Source organism: Pseudophryne corroboree, chromosome 8 (genome assembly GCF_028390025.1).
Source record: "Pseudophryne corroboree isolate aPseCor3 chromosome 8, aPseCor3.hap2, whole genome shotgun sequence".
NCBI lineage: Eukaryota > Metazoa > Chordata > Amphibia > Anura > Myobatrachidae > Pseudophryne > Pseudophryne corroboree.
The window spans coordinates 10,665,537-10,693,350 of record NC_086451.1 but is presented as its reverse complement, the minus strand read 5'-3'; the positions used below and the strand labels follow the sequence as shown (position 1 = coordinate 10,693,350).

General features: G+C 47.9%; 1 long non-coding RNA gene across 1 annotated transcript in view; it reads right to left on the bottom strand.

Annotated features, from left to right (window-relative positions):
* Positions 1-27,814, bottom strand: part of LOC134947413 (uncharacterized) — a 211,313-nt gene that overhangs the window by 13,943 nt on the left and 169,556 nt on the right. Inside the window, exon 2 of the long non-coding RNA XR_010182546.1 lies at positions 13,064-13,193. This is a non-coding gene — a long non-coding RNA (uncharacterized LOC134947413). The remainder of the gene's footprint in view (positions 1-13,063; positions 13,194-27,814) is intronic.

Genomic DNA, 27,814 nt, shown 5'->3' with positions numbered 1-27,814 from the left:
AGGTCTGTCGGTGGCTACTTTGAGAGAGGCTGCTATTGATCACGACCGGAATATCACCAGACACAGGGAGTCACAAGGTGATAAGTTAATGTCAGTAAGTATACAGGCCCTGACCACAAAACAGCCTGTGTTTATATCACCAAACCCTGTGGGTAAGTCAAATGTGGTAACATGTTATTTTTGTCATAAACAGGGACACAAAGCACGAGATTGTAGAGCGAAAAATTCGCAAAGATCATACCAACCCCCTAGACAACGACACGACACACGACATTGGGAGCAAGGTCCGCAGAGACGGAGTTATGAGCCACATACAGGGGAAACAAAAAGATACCCCCCGAACAGAGACTGGCACGCCTCTGGTAGTTCCCAGCTAACTCCCTCACAAGTAGTTGCTGCCAGCGTGATTCAGGGAGGTCACCATACCCAATAGGGGTGTGGCCATACCTGTAATCTCCAGCCAGTAAAACTGATTGCAAATCTTGGAAGTGAACCCGAGATTGCAATGAATGTAGCTGGTAAAACATTAAACTTTCTTGTAGATACGGGGGCGGCCAAATCAGTGATAAATTTGACAGTGGGCATGAGAACCACTGGTAAGACAATTCCAGCCATAGGAGTAACGGGAGTAGTCCAGCACTACCCTGTTAGCAAACCAGCCGAGATTACAATAGGGCCTTTACATACCAAGCATTCCTTTTTGCTGGCTGCATCGGCACCGACTAATCTCCTGGGAAGAGACTTATTGTGTAAAATGGGGTGCGTCATTTATTGTACTCCTGAAGGTGTATTCTTGGACATACCTGAGAATCACGCTCAGGAAGTGCGAGACATGTTAGACTCCCCATCAAAATTAATGTCACATACCATTATGACAAGTAGGACTCCATCCCAAGTAGAAGAAATGACATCCCAGATACCAGAGTCACTTTGGACTAAAGATGGACAGGACACTGGATTAATGGCAAACGTAGCTCTGGTAGTTGTACAAGTAAAAGATGGTAGGATAGCTCCAAAAATCCCACAATACCCTCTGAAGCCAGAGGTGGAGTTAGGAGTTTATCCCGTAATAGAGCGCTTGCTACAACAGGGCATTCTGGTAAGAACGTCCAGCACTGCCAATAGTCCCATCTTCCCTGTTAAAAAGAGTGGGGGGAGGGGTTACCGGCTAGTGCAGGATCTAAGGGGGATTAACAAAATAGTTGAGAGTCAGTTCCCCGTAGTGCCAAATCCAGCTGTCATCCTTATGCAAATCCCTCCACTGCGAAATTTTTCACTGTTATTGACCTCTGCTCCGCTTTCTTTTCGGTACCTCTGCACCCTGACAGCCAATACTTGTTTGCATTCACATACAGAGGAGTCCAATACACATGGACTCGATTACCACAAGGTTTCATAGACAGTCCAAGTATATTTTCCCAGGCTTTGCATGATTGTTTACAGTCTTTCCAACCAGAGAGTGGATCAGTATTAATACAGTACGTGGATGATCTACTACTGTGTTCTGATTCAGTGGAAGCATCCCTGAAGGATACGAAACAGCTCCTGTTTCATCTTTCAGACACAGGACACAAGGTTTCCAAAGACAAGTTGCAATTATGCCAAACTAAGGTAAAATATTTGGGACACTGTCTAACACAAGGACTGAGACACCTGACCGCTGATAGAATTCAAGCAATTAGAGACATGACTCTGCCACAAACCCAGCAACAGATCAGAACATTTTTAGGAATGTGTGGGTATTGCCGTAACTGGATCCCAGGGTTTTCCATTCTAGCGTTACCTTTGCAGGAGATGGTCTCCTCAAACAAACCTGATCGGATTTCGCATACAGACGAGTCCGAGATGGCATTTGAGAGACTTAAACAGTGCCTAACGCAGGCACCAGCATTAGGTATGCCAGACTATGGGAAACCCTTTGAGCTGTACGGAACAGAAAGTGCTGGTTGCGCGGCAGGCGTCCTAACCCAAAAGCACGGTGATGCCAGCAGGCCGGTAGCATACTACAGCGCTCAGCTAGATACGGTAGCGCGATCCCTCCCCACATGCTTGCGAAGCGTTGCTGCGATAGCATTGCTAGTAACAAAAAGCGAAGATGTAGTGCTAGGTCACAACCTCACAATTCATACACCACATGCAGTGTCAGCCTTGCTAAATTCTGCCCAAACCAGGCACGTCTCATCAGCGCGGTTTACAAGATGGGAATTGGCACTAATGGCCCCCGTAAACATCACCATAAGGAGATGCAGTGCATTAAATCCTGCAACATATCTCCCAGGTGTGCCTGGACAGGCACAAAGGGTGGAGGATGAGAGTGGTGGGGAAGGAGGATTTAATACAAAGGAGGACACACATGATTGTATGGAATATTTGACCCAAAATTTTACCGCAAGGCCTGACATCAGTGACAACCCACTGGAAGATGTAGATCTAACTTTCTACACGGACGGTAGTTGTCACAGACAATCAGACTCGGGAGACTTGTGTACTGGATACGCAGTCGTAGATGACCAAGGCACCATAGAAGCAGAACCGCTAGGCCCACCTCACTCAGCCCAGGTTGCTGAACTGGTCGCCCTAACCAGAGCATGTGAATTGGCTAAGGGCAAATCAGCCAATATCTACACCGACTCTAGATACGCATTCGGGGTAGTCCATGATTTCGGAGCCCTACGGCGCCTCAGAAATTTCATGACGGCAGCTGGTACACCGGTAGCGCATGCAGCTCACATTAAAAGGCTTCTAACAGCGATACAGGAACCCGACAGAGTGGCTGTTATCCAGTGTAAAGCACACACATATAGCCAAGACCCAGTATCACTTGGTAACAGCCGAGCAGACGAAGCAGCTAAGTTAGCAGCTGGTACCCCCAGACAGACAGACACCACACAACTGATGGTATTTAATACCATCAACACACAGAAGTTGTGTGAAATGCAAAATTTGTGTTCCACACAGGAAAAGGCAGTCTGGAAGGCAAAGGGATATGGCCAGGAGTCCTCAGGACTCTGGACGGATGGACATGGTAAACCGGTGGCCCCCAGAGCATATCTTCCATGTTTAGCTGAGGCAGCTCACGGGCTGACTCATCTGGGCAAGGAAGGAATGTGCAAGTTGGTAAGAGCATATTGGTGCGCCCCAGGATTTTCATCTCATGCAAGTAAGAGAGCAATGTCATGCCTTACATGCTTGAGAAAGAATATCGGAAAGGCAATACCAACAGAACCATCTCATATCCCACCTACAGGCGGTCCTTTTCAGGTAATACAGATTGACTTTATTCAATTACCCCCTTGTCGAAATTTGAAATATGTACTTGTTTGTATAGATGTTTTTTCAAATTGGGTCGAAGCATTTCCTGCGGCCACAAATACCGCTATGTTTACTGCTAAGAAAATTGTGCAGGAATTTGTATGTAGATATGGTATCCCTAGAATTATCGAAAGTGATAGGGGTACCCATTTTACAGGTGATGTCTTTCAAGGAATGTGTAAGTTGATGGGAATTGATAGCAAGCTGCACACTCCATACCGTCCACAGGCGAGTGCGAAGGTGGAAAGAGTGAACAGCACTATTAAAAATAAACTGAGCAAAGTTATGGCAGAGACAGGATTGACATGGCCAGAAGCTTTACCCATTGTACTGTACAGCATCAGAACCACTCCCAGGTCCCCTCTTAATCTGTCTCCCTTTGAAATCTTGTTTGGTCGACAACCGCATGTTATGATTAACCCTCAGGATGATTTGAAGTGTAACAATGAAGTGACTGTAAAATACTTGATTAACATGAGTAAACAGCTAAGGAATCAAAATGATAATTTGAAGTTGGTGATTCCTGATTTACCAGATAGTAATTGTCATGACATTGAACCTGGGGATTATGTAATGATACGGAATTTTCTACGCTCAGGTTGCCTTATTGACAGATGGGAAGGACCATACCAAGTCTTATTGACTAGCACTACAGCATTGAAAGTTGCCGAGAGAGAGACTTGGGTTCATTCGTCCCATTGTAAGAAGGTTGCTGATCCAGAGAGGTCCCGTGATAAGGAACAGACGGTAGAGGAAGTTGTATCACTGGAGTGTCTGTTCCAGGAGGACTGAGGCGGCACCTGAGCATTGAAAATCACAAGATCAAAAGCAGTTGTCGATTCCCTGTTCCCTTTTATTGTTTTTCCCCACTTCCCATCCCCTCTCCCTCAATTATTTTTTCCCCCTTCTCATTCTTCTCCGTTTCCTCCTATAAGATGGACTTGCCCCAAGAGACTGTGATCCGGATTTTCCTGTTGACCATGATGTTGACCAGAGCAGTCTGTTCCGGCGAGAGTACCATGGAGGTCGAGAAAGGTTCTGGAATGGGTTCTGATGACAGAGATGGAGGCGTAGTTTTCCAAGAGCAACCTAATCAACAAGTAAAGGCGAGTATCAGAAAACGATCCGATAGCATTGACAATAGAAGGAATTGTGAAGGATTGTTAGCTGAAGAAAACTGTATCTGTAGGCTCTGTGAAAATGTGGTTGAGGATGGGTGCATCAAGAAATGCCAATCCAGTTTTAATATCCACATGGACCGGCACCCCTTGAGTGACTATCACTCCTTAGTGGGTAGTGTGTTAAATCAAACAGATTGTTGGGTATGCTCTCAAGTACCTCAAGGTCATAGCAAATCAGGACTAGTACCATTTCCTTTAACGATAGGGGAGGTACTTGAGCTAAAGGGTGGGAGACCGGTGGACAGGAGGTTTAATATCTCCAGTCCTCCTAGTTTGAAGCTCCACCAATATCATGTGGATAGGTCCCTAATATGTTTTAACATTACCAATCCCCGAAAGCCGGGAAATTGGGAAGTGTCATGGAGTAACCAAACCATGACCTTTTCATATAGAGCAGATAGAATGCCTACAGATACAGAGCTTATACGCCACATAGCCAGTAGAGAAAAATCTTTCCGATATAGGTATACCCTAGGAAGTAGGATTACGAGAGTTGGAGAGGTATCACCAGGATACTGCGCACATATCGTACAAACTGATACGTGTACTAAACAGATGGGAGCATTAGGGTTAGGAGATTTCACATGGAAGATGTGTAATATGGTTATGTCCTACTCCGTCCCATATGTTCTCCCCGATGATGCATATTTCATATGCGGGAGGAAGGCGTATAAGTGGCTTGCCCCAAACTCTGAAGGATTGTGTTATATTGGAAAAGTACTGCCTGAAGTAATGACTGTATCACATGCCAAAATGAAAGATATTCACCGTGTTGCCCAAGCTCCTTATACTCATACCCACTACGAGCACGTAGTTAAACGGCACCTGATAGAAAGAACAGAGCATCCGGCCTCTGACATGATCCATGAATCCACCGGGATTCAGTTTCTAATCGCGTTAGACATCACTCGCACCGCTAGAGGAGTGTTGAATTATAAATACATATCTGCGCTTGCAAATTTGTTAGACAATATCACAGAAATGTATGATGACACGTTTAGGTATACTGGAAGAGAACTTCAAGCTTATAAAACAGAACTGGTCCAGCATAGAATAGTTCTTAATTATCTCACAGCAGTGACAGGCGGATATTGTGTCACACTGGCAACGCAGTACGGCGTGAAATGCTGCACATATATAACGAATAGTACCGAGGACCCGGTCGAGGTCATAGACCAAAAGATGGACGATATTCTCCAATTGAAGTGGGAATTTCGCAGGAGACACAATCTCACTCTTGCTGCTGTAGGTAATGAGCTGACTGGTTGGGTGTCATGGTTGAACCCGCGAAATTGGTTCTCTGGTTTAGGAGAATGGGCTCAAGGAGTCATAATGGATGTAGGGAAGTTTCTCCTATGTATCTTAGGTGTTGTCATATCGATTGGCTTGATATTTAGATGCGGTCAGGCTTTAATGAAGTGCAAACAAAGTACCAGGGTGATGAGTTTAAGGAGTGAAGAAATTGTAATTCCAATAAATTTGATTTATGACCCAAATGTAGAAACAATGATGTGATGAAAATGCGATTTCTACGGTCCGTTTCTTTTACCTGTTTTTCTGGTTTTTCCAAGGTAAAAAGACCCACTTTTGACGAGGAATTTGATGATCCTGTATACAGACAACTGATGGATAAAAGAAGAAGTTTTGACAACCTTATACACAGATTTTTGATGAACAATGCCATAGACCCCCAGTTTCCCTAGAAATTTTAAAATTACGCTAGCCCAACACTTTTGTAAGCCTATGGACATTGACAAAGCTTTTGCCCACACGCCTTTTGGCAAAAGCACGAAGAAGACTGCATTCAACAGACACCGAACAAGACTTCAACCGACAAATGTTCATTAACCTGACATAGAATACCACTGCATTTACCGTAATTATGTCTTTTCTTCATCTCTACAACCTTCAGGTAATTACACACATAGTCGATAGGGAATACAGGCACAGATATCAGCAATCACATATTCCCCCATTCATGTATCATCAACTAAAATGTGCTCCCCATTTTGTTGCAACCAAAATCCGAAAAGAGCTCGGTAAAGTTTGACAGCCCATCCACAGACCCGTACCACGGGATAAGAAGGAATTCAAATGTATACTTCGCAATACCTCGAAGCTTGATTTAAAACACGTACGGCACGATGATACATGACCCCCAAACACGGATTCATACACACATGCTTCTGCTATCTCACTAGGTCATACCCTCTTCACACCTTCTCCTCTCTCCTCCCTTACCCAACCATGGAAATGTATTAACCCCTGACATATATTTTTCTCGTTTTGAAATGTTTTAGGAAGTGGCAGTTATTGTTGACTGCCAAAGGGTGGACTGTCAAAGTCAGAAAAATATCACTATGCACACTGCCATATTTGCACATCATATGTGTCCCTGCTGCGCATGCGTGCGCTCTCCCGTGCGTGCGCATACTCGCTGTTGCGGGCACCCGCAGGCGCACGGTATGCGCATTTACGGTAGAGATTGTGTGCGTCTAGCGGGCGACTCTTTCATTACATATTTTCACCATATAATGTATTTTGTAGATTATGGTCCCTTTGATAGAATCTGAAAGTTTGGTTAATGTAGAATGTTCATGGACAGAGAAATCCCTCTTTGTTTGATACGAAGGGTCAGACAGGAGTAATACAGTGGTGTTTAGTATCCATCGGAAGAATATTTAATTAGCAATATCCCGGTGTTGGTTTGAAGCGAATTAATCGCTCGTGCGAATAGTTATGGACATAAGAAGTTTATGTCCATTTACTATTATTTGCACTTACTTATCCATGCGGCGGGAAACCTAGTTTCCCACCCACCTGAGCAGTTGGAAATCGTCACAGCCCACCTGTATGAATCAACCTATGACCTTTTGTTATAATGCGAGGAGGAATTCCTGTGTCCAATGAACAATGAGATTGTAGGGACCATTGAATTGTATTGTGTGTGGGGCATAAATAGACAAGCCGATCACATCCAGCTCACTCTTCAACGGTTCTCATTGCTGATAATCGGGAGCTGGATGTCCAGAGGCGCATGCGATCGTTCCCCTTTGTGCGTAAGTTTTTCTCCGCAATCATATTGTATTTCTTGTTATTGTGGGCCATTTCTCTCTCTCTCTCTTCTCCCCTTTCTCTCTTAATTTTCCTGCAAACGTAATTGTATTATATTGTATTTCCTGTGTAGTTATCTGGTTAGTTAGTCTATGTTATATTGTAGTGTGTGACTTGTATTGTATTATTCTTTTTGCAAGTAATAACATTCACATAAGGCGTTAGACCCTAAGCACGGTATCGGTGTATTTCTTATAGTGTTAAGTATTTTCAGAGCGTCGGTGACGCTCGAACAGCTTTTAAGATAATCAGGCTACACAAGGTTGCATCTACACTCTATCTCTACACTAAGGTTTTACTGCATATTATATTGTTTATGGTTTAGATATAAAGGTTTAACATTGTGAGCGTCAGCGCCGCTGGTGATCTCCTCGTGGTCCCGAGCGTCCGCTACGCTATAGCGAATCATTACGTTAGTCGGCAGCCAATAGCGTGCCTGCCTGTGATCTCTTGGCCGTGAGCGAACGTGACGCTTGAGCGTCTCGACCACGGCTAAGCGATTGTTACGCAACGTGCGTACCCTTACGGTACTCCATACGTGAATAGCGTACAGTGTTCTTAGACCTCATAAAGGGTGTTATATAAGATAAATATTTAGCTTTATCAATCCATAGGATCCTCAGTTTATGTGGATAGTACCCGAACATGTGTTTATGAGAGTTCTCCTGACGCACAGCCACACAGTGCAGGTCACTTCATTTATCATACAAATCCCATTCTAAACTTTCACTGCAATCACTATATTATATATAAATTCATTTTAAGAGAGGCATGTGTACCCTATCTCATGTCTGTGGGCCTATTTCAGACCTGATCGCAGCAGCAAACTTGTTAGCAGTTGGGCAAAACTATGCTGCACTGCAGGTGGGGCAGATGTAACATGTGCAGAGAGAGTTAGATTTGGGTGGGGTGTTTTCAAACTTAAATCTAATTGCAGTGTAAAAATAAAGCAGCCAGTATTTACCCTGCACAGAAACAAAATAACCCACCCAAATCTAACTCTCTCTGCACATGTTACATCTGCCCCACCTGCAGTGCCAGTGGCAAATGCAGGATTTCTAGAGGGGGGTTTCCAAATACAATCCAAAATATCCCACTCTGCGGAGCATGGAATACAATTTTAATATTTAACACTATAGGTCTATAGTATAGGCTGTATCAAACATATTTTTATATAATTAAGATAATGTAAGTGGTCAGGAAAAGTTTAAACATACCATAATAAATAAATACACAAATATAATAGAACCAGCACTGCACTTTCTAAGCACACATTCTCCCACCTCATTGTAAGGCTCCTGTCTCTTCTTCTTGGTAGCTACTCTCTGGTACAGTGCACTGATTGATGCCTCAGAAGCAGAAGAAGCTTCTATTCCTAGGCATGTGCAGCAGCTTAAACTGCATGATGTGGCGGCAGCTCTAGTAATTGCATTATATACCATTGCAATTGTTGTCATAATTTGAGCCACTTGCCAAGAGGAGGGGGGTTTCCAGGCAACCAGAACCCCCCCCCCCCCCCCCCCCGCATTTGCCTATGAGTGCACATGGTTTTGCACAACTGCTAACAAATTTGCTGCTGCGCTCAGGTCTGAATTACCCCCTATGTCCCCCTCCATGTACTGTAAGCTGGTTGATCACTAAAGCTTTGCACTTGTGGTGGGAAATTAGATTGTAATCTGCACTGGGGTGGGGGCATAAGAATAGTTTGGGGGTACCTGGCCCCCAGCAGAGAGTGGCGAATGTAAAGACACCAGAATCGCTCCTCAGATGACAGGCACATTCAGTAACCAGGCCAGGCGCAGGACGTAGAGGCAGACATTAATCTGAGACAGGGGGAATGAGGTGATTATCCCCAGACATCCTCCCCCAGTTCCTCTTCCTATGGAACCATCACCAGGAGGCGCTCAGTCATGTATCACAGATCAGTCACCACTAATGACCCCTAACAGCTGCTAAATACCCCAAATAAGGACAATCCCACAGAGTAACCATGAGCCGTTCATCCTGGATGTCCTCTGCCAGATCAGATTCCACCAGGACATTTCCTGCCCGCTTTCATCTCTGCAGTAATTACTAGAATTTATGTGTGCATATAATAATTACACTACTACTGTACACCCAACACACAACGTGATCCCAATACCACTACATCCCTGAAACAATCCGGGATATCCCACTGCTCACGTCATGCCTGCATGTCACATGCGGTCCTGCATCTTTATAACACCCACTTTATTTAAAATTCCAAGTTAACCCCCTTTAACTTCTCATGGAGGCCGAGATGGAACTGCAGGGATGATCCCAGGGGGAAAGTGAAATAAAAGAAGAGAACGTGAGGATTAATTGATGGCTCACCTGTCCCGCGTTATGGAGGCTGCATCCCGTCTCCGCACATCCGCAGGGATCTGTTACAAGCAGCAGGTAAGGTGAAGCACACCTGTATGCACCAGCAGGGGAGTAAGTTCATACTGGGAGCTCGGAGGTGACCGACTTCCACTGTCACCTGTATTTACGTCCCTCTGCACCAGTCCAGAGGCCTCAATATCCAGGGACGGCTGAGGAAGTGTCACCTTTCTTTTGAGACGTAGAGGCCTATTTATGAAGCTTATTCCATCATAAAATTATGTAGAAAGTGCAGTTTCTGTATCATGTTATGTTTCCCCGCTATGTACTAATAGCCAAATGCAGGACGCTTTACAGACGTCTCCTGCAGGAGGCTCAATAGTACTGCAGATCGCAGTCCCCGTTATAATCAGTGAGGACTACGGTCTGACCCCTATGTACCAAACTAGAAAAAAAGCATAGCCGTTTTATGCCTACTAGGTGCTTCATCGCGCCCTACAGGCGCTTTTCACACCGTCGCAAGGGGCTACGCCCCCTTAACCCTTGCACACCTTTCTGGGGTTCAATATTTGTATTATATGGAGTATTACCAGCATTCCTTTGTTAGTGGTTAAATATTGCACAATGAAAGGGCGTGCGATTGTGAAGGAGGCGCAGCCCCTTGCGACTGCGTGAACAGCGCCTGCAGGGCACGATGTACAGAATGTAGCGGGTGCGGGGGGGGGGGGGGGGAATGCGGATGGGGGAGGGTGTCTGCAGATGCTGCGGGTGGAGGGGGGCAGACATATAGGGGGTGGATGGTGGAGGGGGTCTGGAGGTGCTGTGGGTGGTGGAAGGGCGGGGGGGTGGGAGCCGCGGGTGGTGTAGGGGGTCTGGAGGCACAGCATATGGTGGGAGGGGAGGGGTGCCGTATGTGGTGGTGCAGCGCTGCCCGCCGGCTAAAGTGTTTGAAGGAGCTGAGCGCACCTCACTGCGGGCGGCAGCGCTGCAGCTAGTGGTGGGGTTGCCGGGGCTGGAGATAACAGAGGCGGTACGGAACCTGCACAGTGGCAGGTGCCCCAAAAAACTGCAGCTAAGAAGCGTGAAGTGACGCTCCTCCGCGCCAGAGAGCTCCTGCTGAGTATGCTGATGTGGGGGGGTCAAGCACACAGTGAACCGGTGCCCGTCTGTCTGTACGTCATACCCCCTCACACCCCCCCATACCTCCCAACTGTCCCGATTTTTGCGGTACAGTCCCGTTTTTTTGTGGTCTGTCCCGCTGTCCCACTCACGGGCCACAGTGTCCCGCGGTGGGGGGGGGGCAGGTGGGAAGCTCCTGTACTTGCTGTTCTGCTTAGCAGAGCAGCGGTGAATAGACGCACAGCGTCTATTTAGTGGAGACAGGAGGAGAGGGGGCATGCCAGCGGCTCACAGAGAGCTGGGCATGCCCCCTCACTGATGAAAACGGGGCGTGGCTCGCGATTGCGGGTCCTCTGTGAAGCCACGCCCCCTTTTCATTTGCCACGCCCCCTTTGCCGCGCGTGTGTCCCTCCTTTTGCCTGAAGAAAGCTGGGAGGTATGCACCCCTGTCTGCCTGAAGAAAGCTGGGAGGTATATGCACCCCTGTCTGCCTGAAGAAAGCTGGGAGGTATGCACCCCTGTCTGCCTGAAGAAAGCTGGGAGGTATGCACCCCTGTCTGCCTGAAGAAAGCTGGGAGGTATGCACCCCTGTCTGCCTGAAGAAAGCTGGGAGGTATGCACCCCTGTCTGCCTGAAGAAAGCTGGGAGGTCTGCACCCCTGCCTGCCTGAAGAAAGCTGGGAGGTATGCACCCCTGTCTGCCTGAAGAAAGCTGGGAGGTATGCACCCCTGTCTGCCTGAAGAAAGCTGGGAGGTATGCACCCCTGTCTGTCTGAAGAAAGCTGGGAGGTATGCACCCCTGTCTGCCTGAAGAAAGCTGGGAGGTATACACTCCTGTCTGTCTGAAGAAAGCTGGGAGGTATGCACCCCTGTCTGCCTGAAGAAAGCTGGGAGGTATGCACTCCTGTCTGCCTGAAGAAAGCTGGGAGGTATGCACCCCTGTCTGCCTGAAGAAAGCTGGGAGGTATGCACCCCTGTCTGCCTGAAGAAAGCTGGGAGGTATGCACCCCTGTCTGCCTGAAGAAAGCTGGGAGGTATGCACCCCTGTCTGTGACATGCCCATACCATCTGCTTCTGCTCCTAGTCTCCTATAGATTTGCCCAGATCTGTGACTCATTTGACTAACTCCGCATATCTGGGCTAACATATAGGAGATGGAGACATTCTCACAGGAGAGGGATCTTACAATCCCTCTCCCGCAGCCTCCGCTCGGCTCTGTGTGCATGTGCTGTGCCTGATCCCTTGGAAGGGTATGTGGAAAATGTTAAATGCTTCTCTGATGTGGCTGGGAGGTGACTTGTAGGAACAGCGGTTCTGCAGTAACCTGCGAGTTACATTTACTACATAGAAGGGACATTTTTGTATAAACTTCACAGTCCGTGGTGATACGGACTGTTAATAATCGGAGTAGTGCCGCAATTGTACATATGCCCCATAAATTGTCACTGACCTCTGCTAGTGACACAGCCACTTACAGAGAGGACCTCAAGCTGGGGCGCTTCAAAAGAGTGCATTGTAATGTATAATAAGCCTAATTAGTAGAGATCCGTTCAAAGGGCCTAATTCAGACCTGATTGCTGGGCAGCAATTTTTGCGCTGCTGCGATCAGATAGTCGCCGCCTACAGGGGAAGTGTATTTTAGCTGTGCAAGTGTGCGATCGCATGTGTAGCCGAGCGGTACAAACTTATCTTGTGCAGTGTCTGCGCAGCCCGGGACTTACTCAGCCACTGCGATCACTTCAGCCTGTCCGGGATCGGAATTGACGTCAGACACCCGCCCTGCAAACGCTTGTACACGCCTGCGTTTTTCCAAACACTCCCAGAAAACGGTCAGTTGACACCCACAAACGCCCTTTTCCTGTCACTCTCCTTACGAATGCCCGTGCAAATGGATCCTTCACACAAACCCGTCGCTGACCAGAATGGAGGACGTTCATGACAACAAGAGCTAATGTAAACGGTGGAATTGCAAAGAGCATCCAATGAGATACTTACTTTCACTTTCTAAACCGCACAGGAAGAGTGGCGGTTATAATAGGATGCTGCGGACGACGCAACTGGTTTCTTTGCTCCTCCGTTATGGGAACGCCTCTCTATACTGTAACTTAAGGGAACTTTTTCAAGACTGCGAATCACAAAGAAAACAAGAGAGCAAATAAATCCAGGGCCGAAACTAGGGGGGGCTAGGGGGGCAGGTGACCTGGGCGCCGGATTGGAGGGGGCGCCGAGACCCCCAAACACCGCCGCGGCACTTTTAAACCCCCTTCTCCCGAGTGCCCAGCTCGGGGGGCGGGGTTTCGCGGAATGACGCGATTGCGTCGTGACGTCACGGCGCAAACGCGTCATTCAACGAAACCCCGCCGGAGGAGGGAGAACTGAAGGGGGAGCCCGGAGCCGCGCAGACGAGGAGGGAGAGGCGGCTGAAGAGCGGCGAGAACCGCTTCAAATGTAAGTCAGCCCCTCTCCCTTCCTCTCTCTCTCTCTCTCTCTCCCTCCCTCTCCCCACCACCTGCCGTAATGTTTAAAATGGGGACCTGTGCCTGCGTACTGTGTAAAATGGGGACCTGTGCCTGCGTACTGTGTAAAATGGGGACCTATGCCAGCGTACTGTGTAAAATGGGGACATGTGCCAGCGTACTGTGTAAAATGGGGACCTGTGCCAGCGTACTGTGTAAAATGGGGACCTGTGCCTGCGTACTGTGTAAAATGGGGACCTGTGCCTGCGTACTGTGTAAAATGGGGACCTGTGCCAGCGTAATGTGTAAAATGGGGACCTGTGCCAGCGTACTGTGTAAAATGGGGACCTGTGCCTGCGTACTGTGTAAAATGGGGACCTGTGCCAGCGTACTGTGTAAAATGGGGACCTGTGCCAGCGTACTGTGTAAAATGGGGACCTATGCCAGCGTACTGTGTAAAATGGGGACCTGTGCCAGCGTACTGTGTAAAATGGGGACCTGTGCCAGCGTACTGTGTAAAATGGGGACCTGTGCCTGCGTACTGTGTAAAATGGGGACCTGTGCCTGCGTACTGTGTAAAATGGGGACCTGTGCCAGCGTAATGTGTAAAATGGGGACCTGTGCCAGCGTACTGTGTAAAATGGGGACCTGTGCCTGCGTACTGTGTAAAATGGGGACCTGTGCCAGCGTACTGTGTAAAATGGGGACCTGTGCCAGCGTACTGTGTAAAATGGGGACCTGTGCCAGCGTACTGTGTAAAATGGGGACCTGTGCCAGCGTACTGTGTAAAATGGGGACCTGTGCCAGCGTACTGTGTAAAATGGGGACCTGTGCCAGCGTACTGTGTAAAATGGGGACCTGTGCCAGCGTACTGTGTAAAATGGGGACCTGTGCCAGCGTACTGTGTAAAATGGGGACCTGTGCCTGCGTACTGTGTAAAATGGGGACCTGTGCCAGCGTACTGTGTAAAATGGGGACCTGTGCCAGCGTACTGTGTAAAATGGGGACCTGTGCCAGCGTACTGTGTAAAATGGGGACCTGTGCCTGCGTACTGTGTAAAATGGGGACCTGTGCCAGCGTACTGTGTAAAATGGGGACCTGTGCCAGCGTACTGTGTAAAATGGGGACCTGTGCCTGCGTACTGTGTAAAATGGGGACCTGTGCCAGCGTACTGTGTAAAATGGGGACCTGTGCCAGCGTACTGTGTAAAATGGGGACCTGTGCCTGCGTACTGTGTAAAATGGGGACCTGTGCCAGCGTAATGTGTAAAATGGGGACCTGTGCCAGCGTACTGTGTAAAATGGGGACCTGTGCCAGCGTACTGTGTAAAATGGGGACCTGTGCCAGCGTACTGTGTAAAATGGGGACACTTGCCAGCATACTGTGTAAAATGGGGACCTGTGCCAGCGTACTGTGTAAAATGGGGACCTGTGCCTGCCGCAATGTGTAAAATGGGGACCTGTGCCAGCGTACTGTGTAAAATGGGGACCTGTGCCAGCGTACTGTGTAAAATGGGGACCTGTGCCTGCGTACTGTGTAAAATGGGGACCTGTGCCAGCGTAATGTGTAAAATGGGGACCTGTGCCTGCGTACTGTGTAAAATGGGGACCTGTGCCTGCGTACTGTGTAAAATGGGGACCTGTGCCAGCGTACTGTGTAAAATGGGGACCTGTGCCAGCGTACTGTGTAAAATGGGGACCTGTGCCAGCGTACTGTGTAAAATGGGGACCTGTGCCTGCGTACTGTGTAAAATGGGGACCTGTGCCAGCGTACTGTGTAAAATGGGGACCTGTGCCAGCGTACTGTGTAAAATGGGGACCTGTGCCTGCCGCAATGTGTAAAATGGGGACCTGTGCCTGCCGCAATGTGTAAAATGGGGACACTTGCCAGCGTACTGTGTAAAATGGGGACCTGTGCCAGCGTACTGTGTAAAATGGGGACCTGTGCCTGCGTACTGTGTAAAATGGGGACCTGTGCCTGCGTACTGTGTAAAATGGGGACCTGTGCCAGCGTAATGTGTAAAATGGGGACCTGTGCCAGCGTACTGTGTAAAATGGGGACCTGTGCCTGCGTACTGTGTAAAATGGGGACCTGTGCCAGCGTACTGTGTAAAATGGGGACCTGTGCCAGCGTACTGTGTAAAATGGGGACCTATGCCAGCGTACTGTGTAAAATGGGGACCTGTGCCAGCGTACTGTGTAAAATGGGGACCTGTGCCAGCGTACTGTGTAAAATGGGGACCTGTGCCTGCGTACTGTGTAAAATGGGGACCTGTGCCTGCGTACTGTGTAAAATGGGGACCTGTGCCAGCGTAATGTGTAAAATGGGGACCTGTGCCAGCGTACTGTGTAAAATGGGGACCTGTGCCTGCGTACTGTGTAAAATGGGGACCTGTGCCAGCGTACTGTGTAAAATGGGGACCTGTGCCAGCGTACTGTGTAAAATGGGGACCTGTGCCAGCGTACTGTGTAAAATGGGGACCTGTGCCAGCGTACTGTGTAAAATGGGGACCTGTGCCAGCGTACTGTGTAAAATGGGGACCTGTGCCAGCGTACTGTGTAAAATGGGGACCTGTGCCAGCGTACTGTGTAAAATGGGGACCTGTGCCAGCGTACTGTGTAAAATGGGGACCTGTGCCTGCGTACTGTGTAAAATGGGGACCTGTGCCAGCGTACTGTGTAAAATGGGGACCTGTGCCAGCGTACTGTGTAAAATGGGGACCTGTGCCAGCGTACTGTGTAAAATGGGGACCTGTGCCTGCGTACTGTGTAAAATGGGGACCTGTGCCAGCGTACTGTGTAAAATGGGGACCTGTGCCAGCGTACTGTGTAAAATGGGGACCTGTGCCTGCGTACTGTGTAAAATGGGGACCTGTGCCAGCGTACTGTGTAAAATGGGGACCTGTGCCAGCGTACTGTGTAAAATGGGGACCTGTGCCTGCGTACTGTGTAAAATGGGGACCTGTGCCAGCGTAATGTGTAAAATGGGGACCTGTGCCAGCGTACTGTGTAAAATGGGGACCTGTGCCAGCGTACTGTGTAAAATGGGGACCTGTGCCAGCGTACTGTGTAAAATGGGGACCTGTGCCAGCGTACTGTGTAAAATGGGGACACTTGCCAGCATACTGTGTAAAATGGGGACCTGTGCCAGCGTACTGTGTAAAATGGGGACCTGTGCCTGCCGCAATGTGTAAAATGGGGACCTGTGCCAGCGTACTGTGTAAAATGGGGACACTTGCCAGCGTACTGTGTAAAATGGGGACCTGTGCCAGCGTACTGTGTAAAATGGGGACACTTGCCAGCATACTGTGTAAAATGGGGACCTGTGCCAGCGTACTGTGTAAAATGGGGACCTGTGCCTGCCGCAATGTGTAAAATGGGGACCTGTGCCAGCGTACTGTGTAAAATGGGGACCTGTGCCAGCGTACTGTGTAAAATGGGGACCTGTGCCTGCGTACTGTGTAAAATGGGGACCTGTGCCAGCGTACTGTGTAAAATGGGGACCTGTGCCAGCGTACTGTGTAAAATGGGGACCTGTGCCAGCGTACTGTGTAAAATGGGGACCTGTGCCAGCGTACTGTGTAAAATGGGGACCTGTGCCTGCGTACTGTGTAAAATGGGGACCTGTGCCAGCGTACTGTGTAAAATGGGGACCTGTGCCAGCGTACTGTGTAAAATGGGGACCTGTGCCTGCGTACTGTGTAAAATGGGGACCTGTGCCAGCGTACTGTGTAAAATGGGGACCTGTGCCAGCGTACTGTGTAAAATGGGGACCTGTGCCAGCGTACTGTGTAAAATGGGGACCTGTGCCAGCGTACTGTGTAAAATGGGGACCTGTGCCTGCGTACTGTGTAAAATGGGGACCTGTGCCAGCGTACTGTGTAAAATGGGGACCTGTGCCAGCGTACTGTGTAAAATGGGGACCTGTGCCAGCGTACTGTGTAAAATGGGGACCTGTGCCTGCGTACTGTGTAAAATGGGGACCTGTGCCTGCGTACTGTGTAAAATGGGGACCTGTGCCTGCGTACTGTGTAAAATGGGGACCTGTGCCTGCGTACTGTGTAAAATGGGGACCTGTGCCTGCGTACTGTGTAAAATGGGGACCTGTGCCTGCGTACTGTGTAAAATGGGGACCTGTGCCAGCGTACTGTGTAAAATGGGGACCTGTGCCTGCGTACTGTGTAAAATGGGGACCTGTGCCAGCGTACTGTGTAAAATGGGGACCTATGCCAGCGTACTGTGTAAAATGGGGACCTGTGCCTGCCGCAATGTGTAAAATGGGGACCTGTGCCTGCCGCAATGTGTAAAATGGGGACACTTGCCAGCGTACTGTGTAAAATGGAGACACTTGCCAGCTTATTGTGTAAAATGGGGACACGTGCCTGCGTACTGTGTAAAATGGAGACACTTGCCTGCGTACTGTGTAAAATGGGGACACTTGCCAGCGTACTGTGTAAAATGGAGACACTTGCCAGCTTATTGTGTAAAATGGGGACACTTGCCAGCGTACTGTGTAAAATGGGGACACTTGCCAGCGTACTGTGTAAAATGGAGACACTTGCCAGCTTATTGTGTAAAATGGGGACACGTGCCTGCCGCAATGTGTAAAATGGGGACACTTTTTCCTGCCGCAATGTGTAAAATGGGGACACTTTCCTGCCGCAATGTGTAAAATGGGGACACTTTTTCCTGGATATGAAATTTATGTTAGAAAAGGCAGTTTTTCAGGTTAAAAAGTTATGAAAGAGATATATATATATATATATATATATATAATATTTTTATTCATTTATTTATTTATTTATTTTTTATTTTATTATTTTTATTCATTTATTGTAAAATATTTTTTTTCTTTTTTTTGCGGGGGGGGGGGGGGGGGGGGGGTGTGTGTCAAATGACTACCTTGCCCCGGGTGACAGAAATCCTAGTTTCGGCCCTGATAAATCAACAGACATGTGGTTACATAGAGAAGCGTAAATGGGACGGCAAAGCTGCTGCGTCTCATCTTTTGTTGCTGAAAGAAACCAGCGCCAAGCCAGTAACTGACAAGTTAGACCTGACCCTGGAGGCAGCGGTGGATAATGTCACCGTAATAGTCATTCCCACTTATCTGTAGGAACGTAATTGCCACAGACTGGCGTGGGCACAAGGTGCGGAGGTGTACTGCGCCTGTGTCCCCCGGTGCTGCTTATATTTCTGTTTGCAGGCACACGATGGTGCTGAGGAGCGGAGGGACTTTATACTTACTGACCTATTAATCATCTTCCAGCCGCTCTCAGCGTCGTAGAACGCAGCGGCGGTGGGGAGGCCGAGGCGACCTCTCTGAGGAGATCCAGCAGAGCCGCCTTTCATGTGCAAAACACTATTTCTCCTTGTTATTTCCATTCCTCGCTACCGGCCCAGCGCTGGGAGCGGCTACCGGCTTCATTCCTCTCATCCTCAGCCACTGCGGCTGTGACATAAACAAATTAAAAATGAAAAAAAAAAACTTGTCGTCTGGCTGAGGTATAATAATAATGAGGAATTTCCCGGCTATACACGTTTACACAGTGCGCGAGCCTCCGTGATGATGTCATTTTTAGCAGCAGGGAGTTTATTACATAGAGGATGTAGTGAGTTTATTATATAGATACACAGGTAAGTACATACACACATCATCGGCTCAACGCTACTTCATTGTTATCGTGTAACCCGCGCTGTCTATCAGAGCCGCGTCTCCGGCCTGTTATCTCTCCCAGTGGTACAAGCGTTCTTCAGGCACAGAATGCAGCCATCATTGCGTTACAGATTAATCTCCGTCATAGTGCCAGTCCCGTCACTTCTACTGACAATCCAATCAGACGAAGCTCTACGCCCCTCTCCCGGAGAGAAACTCCAGTTTGATGGATGGCTTCTGTTCGCGGAATGCAACAAGAAAGATAATCTCTTGTTACATCGAAACAGCTTCAGTCACATCAAGTGTATTCCGCTGGGCGTATCCAACCGATCTGGCTTCCCAGCGTCTCACCGGGACCTGTATTTTGGGGCCATTCCAGGCTTATAGTCAGCGGCATTCCACTGCCCAGCTAAACCATTCTCAAATATATGAGGACATGTGTCAAACCTTCTAAAGAGGCCAAGTGATGTTGCTTATAGCAACCAGTTTCCAGCTATCAAGAGGCTAGAGTCTGATTGGTTGCTATGGGCAATAAATCTATCCCATAATGATAATAAACATTTTTGCTGTTTAGCCGGTCTCAGGGCTGTTTTGGTCTTCTCTATTGGTGCCCGTACACTTGTGCGATGCCCCGCGACGCGACATTGCACCGGCAGTTCAGGTGCGATTTCATCGCACCTGAACTGCCAAAGTGATTACCATGTGATCATGCGATAGATTGCATGGTAATCACGTGATGGGCATGTCACCGCCGAGTGGGAGCGGCCAGTGGGAGCGGCGGGTGCCCATCGCACATCGCAGTGTGATATAGAGCATGTGTTTTTAAAAACACATGCGATCACACTGCGATTCGATAAATATTAAGTGCAGCACATACTATCTTGAGACGCATCGCGTCGAAAGGTACCTAGAATGTGTATACAATCCTGGGTGTGGTTCATCAAATCGACAGTATCTAGGTCGACAATGTTTAGGTCGACCACTATAGGTCAACAGTCACTAGGTCGACATGGATGGAAGGTCGACAGGGTTTCTAGGTCGACATGTGCTAGGTCGACAGATCTAAAGGTCGACATGGGGTGGGGGGTTTTTTGGGTGTCGTTTTCTTCGTAGAGTGACCGGGATCCCAAATTAGTGCACCGCGTCCTCTCGCATGGTGCCTTCGCTCCGCTACCGCTTCGCTCGGCACACTTTACCGTTCCAATCGTAGTCCACGTGGATCGTTAAGTATGAAAAAATTCAAAAAAAGAAAAAAAATGTGAAAAGCTCATGTCGACCTTTAGACCTGTCGACCTAGCACATGTCGACCTAGAAACCCTGTCGACCTTCCATCCATGTCGACCTATTGACTGTCGACCTATAGTGGTCGACCTAAACATTGTCGACCTAGATACTGTCGATCTTCAGACCGGATCCCACAATCCTTCGATTTCTCTCACAGATGAGGTCGAAATCGAAGGTTAGCACCGGTTATCTCACAAGTGTAAGGGCACCGTATCTCCTACATTGCCTGTCCTTGACAACCATCCCCGTGGTGGAGTTGTCAGCCAGACTCCATCCTTAACGCACTGTGACTGTCTGTAGGACATCTGAGACAATAAACAAGACACACAAGTCATAGGGGTAAATTTACTAAGATGGGAGTTCTATTTAAGATGGGATGTTGCTCATAGCAACCAACCAGATTCTACTTCTCAATTATCTAGCACCTTCTAGAAGATAACACCTGCAATCTGATTGGTTGCTATGGCCAGCACCCCATCTTAAATAGAACTCCCATCTTAGTAAATTTCCCCTATACTGTGATACAGTGGATGAACTTACATGAGTAAGGAGCCCTGGTCTGTTAGGCAGCCATAGGCACATGCCTGGGGTGTGTAGTTACTATATGGCTGAAGAAGAACAATATTACTTTATAAATATACATTTATCCGTCAGGGAACCTTAATGAATTACCTGGCACCATTTCTTCTTAGTGATGCTGCCTGGAGACAGGTTCATACCTGGCAGCCATCTTGTCTAGAGTTTAGTAAATGATAAACAATATAAGCAATGCAATAATGCGCTAGGTCCCACAAACGTAATTCCCTAATTCATCAATTATTCTGGAAAACAGAGCCTGCATATACAAGGAGATGGCTTTATAGATCAATGATAACATTTATATACATAGAGGGCACAGTGTCATATTCAGAGATGGACGCAGCTGCTGTGCTCGCATACAGCGGCCGCGTCCATCGGGTCTGCGCACACGCACTGGCCCGGTGCGACTCTGCTAGCACACAGATATGCAAGTGTCAAATCACATTAATCAGCAGAGTCTCCTTCTGCGTCCTAGTCACATCGCATCGCCACTAAGACGCATTTTTGGCAAAAAAGACACCCGATGCAAACAGTCTCACAGGACCTGGCGCATCAAGTGGGGCTGTATAGCGCGACTTCAGCAAAGATGTAGGAGGACACATCTGTACTGTATGGTGCCTCATGTGAAAGGTCATTGTCATAGGAATGAATGAGGGAGCGCTGATTGGCTGAGAGTGTGGAAAACGACAGCTTGTTTCAGCAGCACCCTAAGGCAGGATTTGCAGTTTAATGCCCACCTCATTTTTAAAGAATACTTCGGGGCATATGTATCAGTTATCTGGTTTTAGACCGGACAATTGTAATTTATCACCACTATTCACTGCAATATGAAATGAACATTCGCCCGGATGTATTAATAATACACATGTTTTAAGATATTAGCATGCATAAAACGGGGAATTGATGCAAGGGACTAGAGTATTACACTCCCATTATATAAATCACTAGTGAGGCCACATCTTGAATACTGTGTGCAATTTTGGGCACCATATTACAAAAAGGATATCCTGGAGCTAGAAAAGGTACAGAGGAGGGCGACCAAACTAATCAGGGGCATGGAGACGCTGGAATATGAGGAAAGTTTTGCAAGGCTAGGCATGTTTACATTGGAAAAGAGGAGACTAAGAGGGGACATGATTAACATCTACAAATATATATGGGGTCAATACACAGAGCTCGGGAGGGACCTGTTTTCTATAAGATCAGCACAGAGAACACGTGGTCACTCGCTTAGGTTAGAGGAGAGGAGTTTCCACACATTGAGGCGAAAAGGTTTTTTCACAGTAAGGACAATACGTGTTTGGAATTCCCTGCCTGAGAGAGTGGTAACGGCGGACTCAGTCAACACCTATAAGAATGGGTTAGATAAATTCCTATTGGATAAAGATATACAGGGTTATGGTGCGTAGGCACGCATTATAGTTAATATAACTAGTCCTAACATAAAAATAACTAGTCCTATAATAAGACTGCATAGGAGACCACAAATAGGTTGAACTCGATGGACAATTGTCTTTTTTCAACCTTAGTTACTATGTTACATGGAGGGACAGGGATTCTGAAAAGAGCCCTCCCTGTGATGTGTTATCGCATTGTTAATAATATTGGTGCCAGAATCCCGGCTTTGGACCATGCGGAATCTATGTAGACAGTCGCCGCGGTGAGTGCAGTCTTTATATCTGCAGCGAATGCGCAGTGTGCAGAGAAGGTCTCACTACAATGGTGCGCCAGAAATGAGTTAGTACAATGAGCACTGAATGGGAAAGGCCTCAGGGATTAATACTGTGTATAGGAACATCCTTCTCACACTTGGACCTCATCTCATATATCTGTTAGAACCATTGTGTGCGTCTCCTTTTCTCTCTATGGCGCTGGGTGGATAGAAAGCGTTTTATTATTCTCTATTACCAAGCTGCTAATTGAAAGCTCTATTGAATTATCCGGCACGACTTCTGATGAGAGGTGGTAATAGTGAGAGTGTAATTTCTATTATGATGATGTGAATAAGAGTTTCTTCGGTAATCTCATTACAAGGTCTCTCTGTTGGGATCTCTGGATACAACGTGAAATATTTAGGGCGATGCCATCTAGGCACTTTATGTGCCACGGAGAAGATGGCAGATGAGCACTTTATGTGCCGTGGAGAAGATGGCAGATGAGCACTTTATGTGCCGCGGAGAAGATGGCAGATGAGCACTTTATGTGCCGTGGAGAAGATGGCAGATGAGCACTTTATGTGCCGCGGAGAAGATGGCAGATGAGCACTTTATGTGCCGTGGAGAAGATGGCAGATGAGCACTTTATGTGCCGCGGAGAAGATGGCAGATGAGCACTTTATGTGCCGCGGAGAAGATGGCAGATGAGCACTTTATGTGCCGTGGAGAAGATGGCAGATGAGCACTTTATGTGCCGTGGAGAAGATGGCAGATGAGCACTTTATGTGCCGCGGAGAAGATGGCAGATGAGCACTTTATGTGCCGCGGAGAAGATGGCAGATGAGCACTTTATGTGCCGTGGAGAAGATGGCAGATGAGCACTTTATGTGCCGTGGAGAAGATGGCAGATGAGCACTTTATGTGCCGCGGAGAAGATGGCAGATGAGCACTTTATGTGCCGCGGAGAAGATGGCAGATGAGCACTTTATGTGCCGTGGAGAAGATGGCAGATGAGCACTTTATGTGCCGCGGAGAAGATGGCAGATGAGCACTTTATGTGCCGCGGAGAAGATGGTACATGAGCACTTTATGTGCCGCGGAGAAGATGGCAGATGAGCACTTTATGTGCCACGGAGAAGATGGCAGATGAGCACTTTATGTGCCGTGGAGAAGATGGCAGATGAGCACTTTATGTGCCGCGGAGAAGATGGCAGATGAGCACTTTATATGCCGCGGAGAAGATGGCAGATGAGCACTTTATGTGCCGCGGAGAAGATGGCAGATGAGCACTTTATGTGCCGTGGAGAAGATGGCAGATGAGCACTTTATGCTCCAGTGGAGTGATTAGACGTTGCCATACTCAGACATGTCTTGTGCCCAGTTCCGAGGCTCTCCTCCGCTTTTAGGTGCCTAGGTCTGTGCCCACCTTGTCTACTACACTTAGGGGGTCATTCAGGTGCAGTAGCCCCTGAGACCCTTCGGCGCTAAGTATCGATTTCCGGTACTTTGTGCATGTGTGGGACCTGTTCTGTGCGTGCGCGAATGGGTCCTCCGACGTAGGACGCAGGCCAGCATCACACTGTCATTGATTGGGCGGGAAGGGGGGTGGCGATGGGCGCCATTTGGAAAAACTGAGGAGTGTCATCGCCGTTTAGGGGGGTGGGAAGAGGGCAGGGATCTCCGTCGTAGGATGGCTGTTTCCTAGGACGCAGCTCGGATCACTACTGCAGCAGGAGGCGTCTGCGTGTAATAGACGCTGCGTCACCATATAGCAATATCATTGCTGCTTCCAAGGAAGTGACAGCCACTCCAGCGCACTTGTATGACCCCCTTAATGCATTGGTCCTGCACAAGGGTCTTACATCACTGAGACGTACATGGATGGAGGATGTGTGGACTCTCTAAGATGGGAAGTGGCTACACATACAGGGGGGTGTAAAGGATACAATGTCCTTACAGAATCTATAGTACTCCGATGGGTCTTGGCAGTATGGCGTAATAATTCCGTATGTCCTGAATGCAGTGCTGGACAAAGCACTTTTTGGCTCTTGTGGGAACGTGGGGTGGCGGCGACTGATTCCTAGGATGGGGTCTGGCCTGCATATGCAATGTTGTGCCTCCATTACCCCCTAGGGAACTTTTGCTTATTTGATGTAGCTTTTTCGTTGTATAATAGCTGGAATGTGGATGGCGGTGGGGCCCCCTTATGTGATTAAATAGAGACAATTAGTTAACAAGAATTAGTTCATGTACATTAGACACAAAGAATGGGCGCCATTGCGCAATTCCAGACATGCTGTTATTAGTGATGAGGACGGTGCATATAGCTGGTTCTAGACACTACCCTCATGGATGGTGGAGGTCACGTTTTCTTATACACGTTCCATTCTCATTTGATAAGCCGGTGTATACTGACATGTTATTTCCCTGTTTTGTAATTCCAGGCGTTGATGGAACGCTCGTGGCTATGTATTGCAGCAGAATACCGCTGTGCTAATTACTGCTCTCTCTCTGCTGCTGTATGTGGAAATGTTTCTGTTCTGACACGCCAGCTACATGCACTCATCATATAGATTCCTGCCATTCGGGACACGCTAGGTATATGTACTCAGCAGCATACATATTCAGGTCACGGTAGCAACACGGACTGAGGGGGACATTTACTAAGCAGTGATAAAAGTGGAGAAGTGAGCCAGTGGAGAAGTTGCCCATGGCAACCAATCAGCTGCTCTGTATACTTTTGTAGTATGCAAATTACAAATGTTACGTCAATGCTGATTGGTTGCCATGGGCAACTTCTCCACTGGCTCACTTCTCCACATTTATCACTGCTTAGTACATGTTCCCCTTAGGACCTGATTCGGTAAGGATTGCAAATTCTGCTAAAAAGCAGAATTTGCAATCCTTTGAATCAGGCGCCGGGGACCGCCCATCGCAGGTTAAGGCGCCCCCTTCCCCACTCTGAAATTGCGGTCGCACTGTTCCAGCCTGAATTAGGCCCATGGCACTCAGCGCGCAGAAGTAAATCATCTCATCCATGCTGAAGTGTCTCAGAAATTAACTTTGCTAATTAAGGCACATTTTATATGCAGAGACAGTTTTCTAGACTCCTCTAAGGGGAAATTCATCTGCAGTTACATACGTTTATCTGCAGCGATCGGGTACTGGAAAGACGATCACTTACACACAAATCTAATAATAAGACATATCCGCATCTTCTCGGCAGACGTGAAGTAGGAATAATGGTAACAAACAGGATTGTTACACGCCGAGTATATAATGGATGGAAAACTCACTCACCACGTGACACATATCTCATCATTACGCCGTGTTCGATGTCAGCGTGTTCTGGGGCCCATACACAAATAAACACATGTAACCGTAACGACGGCCACATGTGCTGCAATCTATTATGGAACATTAAAGCCAACGCGGTCTAAACGAACATGGAAAAATGAAGTGTCTAGTTAGGTAATTAGGCGTGAAAATCAGAATATGGAGTAAGGGGCCTGTGCCCCCGGGGGGAACGTCAGCTGCTTACATCTTACAGTACATTTGTCAGACAAGTACATGGTACTGAGGGAGAAGACATAACGTGGGCAAGTGAATGATTTATTGCATCTGGGGAGCAGAGTAGGGGCACGAAGTCAGAGCGCCAACGCCCCTTCACGGGCACCACAGCCTGAACCCTGAATATAGGACTTCTGTATGCACCCCACTTACACGGGAACTTCTGTCTATTAGTCACAGAACATGGCGGTACTTTCATGGCGCCAGAGACCGACACCTGGTACCTGACCAAACTAAAGAAACGGCGGATGCAGATAACCAAAATGGAAGATATTTCCTAGAGATAAAAGGCAGTTTATGAGAAAGTTCCTGTGTGAGCCCCATCTTGTGTGTGGTGTTTATATGGTGGGTCTCATAAGGGGTGGAGAGAGTGAGGGAGGCCCCATTTCAGCAATCTTAAAAATCAGTCACAGCATGTGAACTTTTAACTATCCATTTGTAAATGTGATAAAAATAGGATTTTAATTACCTACCGGTAAATCTTTTTCTCGTAGTCCGTAGAGGATGCTGGGGTCCATATTAGTACCATGGGGTATAGACGGGTCCACCAGGAGCCATTGGCACTTTAAGAGTTTAACAGTGTGGGCTGGCTCCTCCCTCTATGCCCCTCCTACCAGACTCAGTCTAGAAACTGTGCCCGAGGAGACGACATACTTCGCGAGAAGGAAATACACAGATAGTGGCGAGATTCACACCAGCTCACACAACAAGGCAAATCCGGCTAACATGCCGGAAAACTCAGCAACAGCTGAAACAGTAAAGAACGCAGAACTTACCTAGGAACCAGGCAGTACTGAACCAAACAACCACTGCAGGATAAAGAAGCGCTGGGCGGGCGCCCAGCATCCTCTACGGACTACGAGAAAAGGATTTACCGGTAGGTAATTAAAATCCTATTTTCTCTTACGTCCTAGAGGATGCTGGGGTCCATATTAGTACAATGGGGATGTACCAAAGCTCCCAGAACGGGAGGGAGAGCGCGGAGGCTCCTGCAGAACTGCTTGACCAAACTTGAGGTCATCAGAGGCCAAAGTATCGAACGTGTAAAACTTAGCAAACGTGTTCGATCCAGACCAAGTAGCTGCTCGGCAAAGCTGTACAGCCGAGAGACCCCGGGCAGCCGCCCAGGAAGAGCCCACCTTATGAGTAGAGTGGGCCGTAACAGATTTTGGACACGGCAGTCCTGACATAGAATATGCATGCTGGATGGTGAACCTGATCCAGCGGGAAATCGACTGCTTGGAAGCAGGACACCCAATTTTCTTGGGATCATAGAGGACAGAGTCAGATTTTCTGTGACGTGCCGTTCTCTTCACATAAATCTTCAAAGTCCTCACAACATCCAAGGCCTTTGAAGCAATTGAGGAGAAAGTAGCCACTGGCACCACAATAGGCTGGTTGATATGAAAAGCCGACACAACCTTAGGAAGGAACTGTTGACGAGTCCTGAGTTCCGGCCTATCTTCATGGAAGACCAGATAGGGACTTTTACAGGACAAAGCCCCCAATTCCGACACACGTCGAGCCAAAGCCAAGGCCAACAAAGT